Source organism: Mus pahari, chromosome 6 (genome assembly GCF_900095145.1).
Source record: "Mus pahari chromosome 6, PAHARI_EIJ_v1.1, whole genome shotgun sequence".
Taxonomy (NCBI): Eukaryota; Metazoa; Chordata; class Mammalia; order Rodentia; family Muridae; genus Mus; species Mus pahari.
Genome location: NC_034595.1, coordinates 102998039 through 103006753, shown reverse-complemented (window position 1 = coordinate 103006753; position 8715 = coordinate 102998039). Strand labels below are relative to the sequence as shown.

At 54.4% G+C, this 8715-nt stretch overlaps 1 protein-coding gene across 1 annotated transcript in view; it reads right to left on the bottom strand.

The window, feature by feature from the left end:
* Window positions 1–7139, bottom strand: part of Plekhg5 (pleckstrin homology and RhoGEF domain containing G5) — a 42822-nt gene extending 35683 nt beyond the window's left edge. Inside the window, exon 1 of the mRNA XM_029540101.1 lies at window positions 7092–7139. The gene's annotated coding sequence lies outside the window, so the exon portion shown is untranslated. The remainder of the gene's footprint in view (window positions 1–7091) is intronic.
* Window positions 7140–8715: the final 1576 nt, after the last annotated feature.

Genomic DNA, 8715 nt, shown 5'->3' with positions numbered 1-8715 from the left:
ACTCACTTTGTAGACCAGGCTGGTCTCGAACTCAGAAATCCACATGTCTCTGCCTCCCGAGTGCTGGGATTAAAGGCGTGAACCACCATCGCCCGGCAAAATAAATCTTTTTTAAAAAACCAAAAACAATAGGTGTAAGAAGGCCCCATCCACAGTGGGTGGAACCACCAAGAAACTGAGCAAGCTGTGGAGAGCAAGCGGGTAGAAGCACTCCTCCATGGCTTCTGCTTCAGGTCCTGCCTCCAAGCTCCTCCTGCCTCAGCTCCCCCTGATGACAGACTGGAATCCATAAATCATATAAACTCTTTCCTCCCCAACTTGCTTTTTACCGCTGTGTTTCGTCACAGCAATAGAAATAGCAAAAGACAGAGGCCAATTGCCATTGCGTGAAACCCTGTCAGAAAAGAAGAGAGCAAGGGGCTGGTGAGATGGCTCAGTGGGTAAGAGCACTGACTGCTCTTCCAAAGGTCTGGAGTTCAAATCCCAGCAACCACATGGTGGCTCATAACCATCTGTAACAAGATCTGAAGACAGCTACAGTGTATTTACATATAATAAATAAATAAATAAATCTTTAAAAAAAAAAAAAAAAAGAAGAAGAAGAGAGGGAGAAAAGGTTTGAGCCCCCACTTCCCAAAGTGTTATGGGAGTCTGGGATGTGGGTCAGTCAAGAGGGGACCCAACGAAAGAATAAATGTAGGCCTCAGCTCCTAGTGCAGCTCCTTCCTACAACCCAGATTTATTGCCACAACCATCCCTGGTGCTGCAGACTCTAACCAACACTCTGCCTCCCTCCACACCCCTCAGGTTCAGTCACGGAGGTGGGAAGACACATCTAGAATTCCTTCCTGGGCCAGAGAAGCTGTCCACACCGTTCCAGCACATGAGCTTGTGGCCAGCTGGCCACTTCCCCTGCCTGGGGCTACCCTGGGTCTTCTGTTCATCTGTCCATCTGCTGGCTGCAGCCTTCCTCCTGGGGCCCCATGGAGGAACCCAGATTACACCAGAAGTAGCGGCTGCAGAAAGGGTGTGAGATTGTGATTCTGGACAGTCATGTTCCATACAGGGGCCCCACCCCCTCCCTACCAGGCTGGGCTGGTTCTGGGGCCCAACACCCACCCACATGGGTCCAGGCCAGAAGCTGGCTGGCTGGCTGGCTGGCTGGCAGCAAAGGACTGAGCCCACACAGGCAGCTGTGTGCCCTGGCTCACCCACCCAGCCGCCTCGGCTCCTCCTGGGATCGGCTCACGTGCCGTTACTTAGTGCCCCACCAGGGCTTCTGCCCACCCTGAGGAGAGCAGGGGCTGAGGACAAATGAGTGACTGAGATTGCTCTCTGCCACTTAAGACCACCTCAGAGCCACACCAGACTAAAGGCCACAAACAAACAAACAAACAAACAAAAGCAATCAAACCAGCCCCTGCCCTGCCTAGAGAGTTGGCATTGAAGACTCGGGACTAAGACTTAAAACACATGCGTGAGACCAAGGCACCCCAAAGCTGCAGGCAGCTGGTCATTATGGAACCCCAGAGGCAGGAGAACCCTGGAGAGAGTGGGGCTCTGCACATGGCAGTTGCCACCTCTGTGCCCATGGAGCTCAGTCCTTCCCTGCCGAGTCCCCCTGGCTTGTAGCTCGATAGCGGATAACGTGTAACATGGGTAGCATCCTCTGGCTGGCGGGAACCTCACAAGTGGAGCCGTGAAGCAGACAGGCCTTCTGTGGCTGGCTCCATCCCACCCTCTAACGGCAGATGTTCTCCAGCTGAGGAAGGGGCTAGCCATTTCAGCCTTCAAGCTGTGTGTGTCTCCCCTCTCTCTCCCAGCTTTCTTTGTCCACGGCCACTTCTCCATGCCCCTCACAGATCCGTGCTTAACGCAGCAGGGGTGCTCCTAGCATACACACCTCTAACAGGATCCAGAACACTGGGGCCACTGAGGCCATCAGGTCACCTCCTCCTAGCAGCTGTCTGGGTCTCAAGAGCATCACAGCTCGAGCCTTGTCTGATACCTCAAGCCTCTGAAGCACCTGCTCTCCTTTCTTACCCCCCCCATGTGGTCTGAGGCCCCCCCCCCAACTTCTACAGGCAGACTGCGGGCTTGACCAGCCCTCTCTAGCCTTTCTGGCCACAGGACAGGCTGGGAATTTCTGTCCTTCCTGAGACTCCCACTCTCTTAGCTTGGGGCCTGGAGAGCCCAGAGCATGCGGCTGGGAATGAGCTAATGAGGGCTGGGACCCAGCCATTCTGTGTGCTGGTCATCAGCACTTGGCTTGGCTTCTGTGGACCAGGGTTGTTTTCCAGCAATTCACCAGCACAGAGCACGGGTCAGGCCCACAGCATCAGCCCAGAGTGGATTGACTTGGCTGCACCAAGACCAGCAGCAAGAACAATCACAGGCTCCCCAAATCAGGCCCTATGTCACTGTGGGAGGTGTCCCACTGGGTCACCCAGGGAGGCTTCCAGCCTTTCATGAGAACATCAGAGATATGATTGTCCTCAACTATGCCACAGGCCTCAGAGCTAAACACCCCAATATTTTGCCCGTTGAGGGCCACAATCTTGTCATGGTTCTGTTTGCGTATTATAAAGTGGAAGGTGATATGAGAAATGATCCGCATCCCTAATTTAGATCAGAAATGCTCTAGAAAGGCTCAGCCCTGTGCCTTATCTTGGAGGAAGGGGTATGACAGAGCCAGACCTTGGCTGGAATAGGAGAGGTGGGTCATGGCTGTCACTGGCCTTCAGCTCCAAGACTGGCGAGGGGCAGCCATATCCACTGGCCATGGAGAGGGACAAGACCACCTAGAGGTGCGCATTACTCTCTGACCATCATGTTTGGGCCCCTGTTCTTCCTGCAGAGGCTCTCCAGAGGGGCCAGGGACCCCACACCACCACAAGCAAGTCACCTTAGCATCATATGCACAGCAAGCAGGCCACAGGCTTTGGGCAACAGGAGTGGCCAGGCAGACCAGGTGCCCATGCCTGATGAAAGTCCTCTGGGGAAATGGCTGCACCTACCCCCCAAGTCCTCGATGATGTCCAGAGTGGAGCTCCAGGAGAAGCGCTCCACAGCCCCCAGCTCCAGCTGGCCCAGGTCACCAGGCAGGGTCTCCAGCTCATAGGTGCCCCTCTTCCTCCAGTAGAGAAACATCTTGAGACCTGGGGTGTTCCCTGCTTGGCCTGCACCCTTAGAAGCTGGGTGGCTCCAGGGACCTCAGTCCCCGAGGCCTGGACACAGCGGTACCCGGGTGCAAATAAGCAGCAGAGACCACTGGGCCAGGCTCTGGGCCGGCAGTCATGTCCCTCCTCAGAGAGGGAGAGGGAGAGGAGCATTCTGGGAGCAGCCAGGGGCCTTACATCTGACCAATGGCCAGGGCCCCTGCCCCACACAAAGCGCCTTTCTTCCCCTCCTACAGACATTTTACACATTTTGCCTTCCCAGCCCCCTCAGAGCCCCCTCCGAGGAGATGGGCTGTCCGTCTGGGGATGCAGAGGCCAGGAAAAAAGTGCAATTGTTTCCTGGTCTCTTTGCTAAGATAAGTTTTCAGAGGAGAAAAATGTGCTGCCCAGGGAGCAATTCCAGGTCTCCACCATGACCTATGACCCGGAACAGCCCCAGCTAGCTCACAGGTTCTCACTCAGGGGTGGCGGCACCTGTGGGAATGCCAGGGGGTGGTGCCCTGAGAGCATATTCCAGAAGCTCAGGTGTATCTCCCACCTCTCCTGGGCTCAGGCCTTCCAGGGGGTCAAAGGACACAAGCCCTCACCTACTTATGAGGCCAGCTCTGCCGGCTGGGCTCTTTCTGAGAGTTTCTCTCCATCGTTCACCAGGCTGCCCAGTGACCATCCCCTTCCTCAGTTCTGGGTGGGTGAGCCTGGACCAAGGCCCTCCAGCACCACCGGGGAGCCACAGTGTCCCCTGCAGCATAGGCTCCAGGCCCAAGCCGTAATGAGAAAGGCTGGGGGCGTGAGAGGGTTCTGGATAGAGAGCAGCCAAGGAGAAGAGCCCCAAGAGGAGGGGTGGGGCCTGGCCAGCAAGCCTGCACCCTGGCTTCCATCTCGAGGAGGGAGCGTAGAAAGTTCCGGGGGGCCAGCAACGACAAAGCTGGGCAAGGTGACGGAGGCCTGAGGCTGAGAAGTGTGGAGGCTAGGGCAGGAGAGCTCCTTCCTGGCCAAGCGGGGCAAAAATATGGCAGGACCCTGACTTTAAAACAACAACAAACAACTGTGGAGCTGGAGAGATGGCTCAGCAGTTAAGAGCTCTGGCCTCTGGCTGCTCTTCTAGAGGACCCGAGTTTGATTTCAACCCCCATGTCAGACAACTCACTACTGTCTGTAGCTCCAGCTCTAGAGGACCCCAGGCCTCTGGCTTCTGTATGAACCTGCACGCTCATGCACACACATCGGCACGCAGACACACAGAATACAAATAAATCCTAAAACAGCACAAGCCAAGCCTGCCCTTTCCCTCCCTAGAGGGCTGAGAACAAGATGTATTACCTGGGTCACCCCCCACCCCCCAGGGGAAAAAAATTATGCTCGGGATCTCTCTCTCTCTCTCTCTCTCTCTCTCTCTCTCTCTCTCAGCATGGCTTCTCAAACTGTCAAGGTTGTATCCCAAAACGCAGGCTGAAAACTCGCCAGCCATGTTTCTCCACCAGTTCTTTAAGGACGTGGGCTTCATTAAGTTGTGCTAAGACACCTCTCCTGTTTTGCCTTATGTGTACGGGTGTTCAGCCTGCATGGATGCCTCAGCACCACTTATGTGTCTGGTGCCCACAGAGGCCAGAAGAGGGCACTGATGTCGTGGAACTGGAGTTAAACAGTTCCAGGTTGTGAGCTGCCACGTCATTGCTGGGAATCAAACCTGGGTCCTCTGGAAGAGCAGCCAGCGCTCTTAACGGCTGAGCCATCTCCACAGCCCAATAGAGGCACCTTTCTCAAATGGATTACTCTGGATCATCTACCCGGAAAAAGAAAGCATGCTGCCCTTGGCACAAACTAAAAGTTTGCAGGGGGGGCACAACACCCACAGGCATGTAATTTTTAAAATACGCTACTAAAGCGTTAATCAAACAAACAAGACAAAAATCCAACCAAGAGCTCAAGACAACCCCACAGCAGCTTTCCCCAGAGAGAGGGTCCTGTCCCCCAGTCAGGAAAGAGAAGCTGAGCTACAAAAAAAAAATTAAATAAGTAGCCCTTGGATTTGAACACCAAGACTGTCCAGCTTGAAAGCCAACTGGAGTCTAGGGGACAGGGCAGCAAGGTGGCCTGGAGGCACAGGCCCAGAACCCCAGCTTTTCAAGAAGGTTGAGGAGGAGGAAGATCCCAAACTCAAGCCAACCTGGGCAACATAGTAGCGAGGCCCAGTTTCAGAAGTAATAAATGCAGGGCTGGAGAGATGGCTCAGCAGTTAAGAGCCCTGACTACTCTTCCAGAGGTTCTGAGTTCGATTCCCAGCAACCACATGGTGGCTCACAACCATCTGTAATGCACTCTTCTCGTGTGTCTGAAGTCAGCTACTATGTACTTATATAAATAAAAATAAATAATATAAAAAATAATAAATGCAAAAAGGAGGTTAGATATACAGCTCAGCTGGCAGAGTGGTTGCCTAGTGTATATAAAACCCCGAGTTTGATCTCCATTCTAGTATGAGCTAGGTGTGGTGGCTTAGCCTCGAGAGGTACATGTGTGAGGATCGGAAGTTTAATGTCATCCTCAGTTATACACAGCAAGTTCAAGGCTATTCGAGACCCCCACTCCCCACCCCGACCCCCAAAAGGCTGAGGTTATAGTTCCGGGGTACTAGTATTCACGAAGCCTTGGGTTTAGTCCTTAGCACCACAAAAGCGAATCCAAAATGAAAGAAAGAAATCCAGACTTCAGTGTAAGTAAGGGCACAGGCACTGGGCTCCCTGCCATTCTCAGTCTGCCCCTCCTTGGCTTGCCAGATCTGCGGGAGCCAGCCTGGGTGTGGCAGAGCCAGCCCCAACCAGATCAGATGCCTGCAGCTGAGGGACACAGGCAAAGGGGACTAGCTGCTTCTGTAGGGGTGGCAGAAGGGTCACTGCAGGCTACAGGGTGCCTGGGAGTGCTAGGGAAGGCCATCTGGGTGGACCACACACCCCCAGCGGAGGACTAAGGTGCCAAGAGGCAGCTGGAATAATTTGAACCACATGCCTGTCTGCCTTCCCCAGCCTCTAGCCTCACAGGACTGTAGTGGACAAGCACAGGCCCCGCCCCCCACCCCCGAGCCTCGATCACTGACATCCACATGGACTGGATATGAGGTTATGGGATGCCAGAGGTGTCCTGGTTCATGTGTGGTACAAGGATGGTCTGAGTATTCAGGAGTAAGATTATCCGGTACCATCAGCGTCCATTCCTGTAGAGGTCAGAACTGCAGAACTGGGAGTTGTTACTCCCGTGCTGCAGGCTCCACGGCTCCATGCACAGGTCCTCACCCAGTCGCTGCCCTCTTGCCCAGTGACTCTCCTGATTGCTTGTCCCTTCCTGTCTACCTTCACACCCACTCAACATCCCTGCCTCACCTCTCCATGCAGGTGAGCAGGAAACAGCCTCAGAGGATCAGGACTAGAGAAACAGCCCACCCGCCCCTTCTCCACCCCCACCCCATCCTCAGTACTTAACCTTAGCCAGCCTGATGATGAAAGAGCTGCGGTCAGGAGCTGCTGGGGGCACTTGTGCCTTTTCTGAGGGTCTTTATGCCGTGGACAGTTGGAGCAAGAATAATGATAGCTATGCCCAGGGGGTGGGGGTGGGGTGGGGTGGGGCTGGCATCACTCTGAGCTTTTCACCTCACTTCCAGGATAGGGGTGGAGAAGCTGTAGTCTCTAGAGGATAGCGTGCCCAAAGGCCACACAGCCACAGCGCCATGGAGCGGGAGAACACTGGCAGAGCCCTGGCACTGCGTTCCCAAAGGGAAGCCACACTGAGCCGACACACTGAGAGGCAGCTCTCATTACCCACCCTACCCACCCACGAGAGTCCTCTTGGGCCCCACAGCGCTAGGGGCCAGAGCAAGGCAGGTGATCTGGAAACTCATTCCTTCAAGCCCAGGCTTACCTCAGTTTCGGGCCGCTAGGTACCTCTGCTTCCATGCGGGAGTGGAGATCAGCCAGCAGGCACTCCCTACTTGGGCCTCCTGGGGCTGAAAGCCTTGGACTCCAGAGGTTTGCCCCTTGTCTAGACTTCTTGATCCTTCTGAGTGAGAAACTGCTGGGTTAGAAGCCAGGGACAGGACAGACAGAGGTGCAGGGAGTTGGCAGCCGCGTTGCCTAGCAATGGCCTTGGACAGGGAGAGGCTGAATCCCCTGCCAACCACAGCTGTTTCCTGATGGGCAGAATGCCTTCTGAGGGCCTGGCCAGGGGACGGGACCCCTGCAAGGTCTTGCTGAGTAAGGGGTCAAAAGAGGAAGAGGAGCAGGTGGCCAAAGTTGGCTAATGCCCCCACGGAAGTGGCGGCTGTCACCAACTTGTGGACTGTCTTTCCTGAAAGTGCCCTGATGGTCCTCAGCAGCAGGAGGCACGCCTTCTCTTGTCAGTCATTCCGATGGCCCCCGACCCGAAGCCGGGCCTCCACAGGCAAGGTTCTCTGGGTTGGGCTTGGCTCTGAGTCCTGCCTCCTGCAAAATGGGTTCAGAGGGGCTCAGGGTTTGTTTCTGTTCTTGAAGAGGGCTGGAGGAGTTCATTTCTCAGCGCCTATGTTCAGGACTGCTTGTAGCTCCAGCTCCAGGGAATCCCATACCCTCTTCTCATGGCCACAAGGACTATTAGCGTGTGCACCTGCACACACACTCACACACACATACACTCACAATGCACTCACACACACTCTCACACATACACACTCAAACACATACTCTCACACACACACTCAAACTCTCACACACTCACACATATACACATTCACACAACTTATATACATACTCACTCATACAAACATACAACACACACACACACACACACACACACACACACACTTTTAAAAATGTGTTGAGAGAGTGCCAGGTGGTAGTGCACACCTTTAAAGCAAGCACTAGGAAGGCAGAGGCAGGAGGCTTTCTGTAAGTTCAAGGCCAGCCTGGTCTACAGAGCAAGTTCCAGGACAGCCAGGGCTCTACAGAGAAAATCTGTCTAAATAAAAAAACAAAAAACACGTGTATGTGCCCTGGTATTTTGCCTGCACGTATGTTTGTGTGAGGGTGTCAGATCTGGAACTGGAACAGCTATGAGTCACCATGCAAGTGCAGGGAATTGAACACTGGTCCTCTGCAAGAACAAGTGCTGTAAACCTTTAAGCCATCTCTCCAGCACCAGGGGTGCGGTTTTCCCCTCCCAGGAGGGGCTCCACCCTCCCACTCACCAGGTCAGGTTCACTGTGATGCTTTGTGGCCCCCTGGGATGCCAGGGGAGGTGGCCAATGTTCCTTTCTTCACCTCCCCTTGTCTGAGGGCCCTCTGCATGCCAGGACAGCTGAGTCAAAGAGCTGTGTACCAGCTGCCCAGCTGGCATGCAAAGTGGCCCCTCTCAGGTCCACCACAGAGCATGTTGAAAATTAAGTAGCACTGGGGTGCTGTTTATAATCTGGAGGAATGAGTGTGAGCTGCTTCCCAGCCTTCTGGCTCTCTCCTCTGTTGCCCCCACCACCTCCAACCAGACTTCTGCTCCAGATGCCCAGAAGAATCGC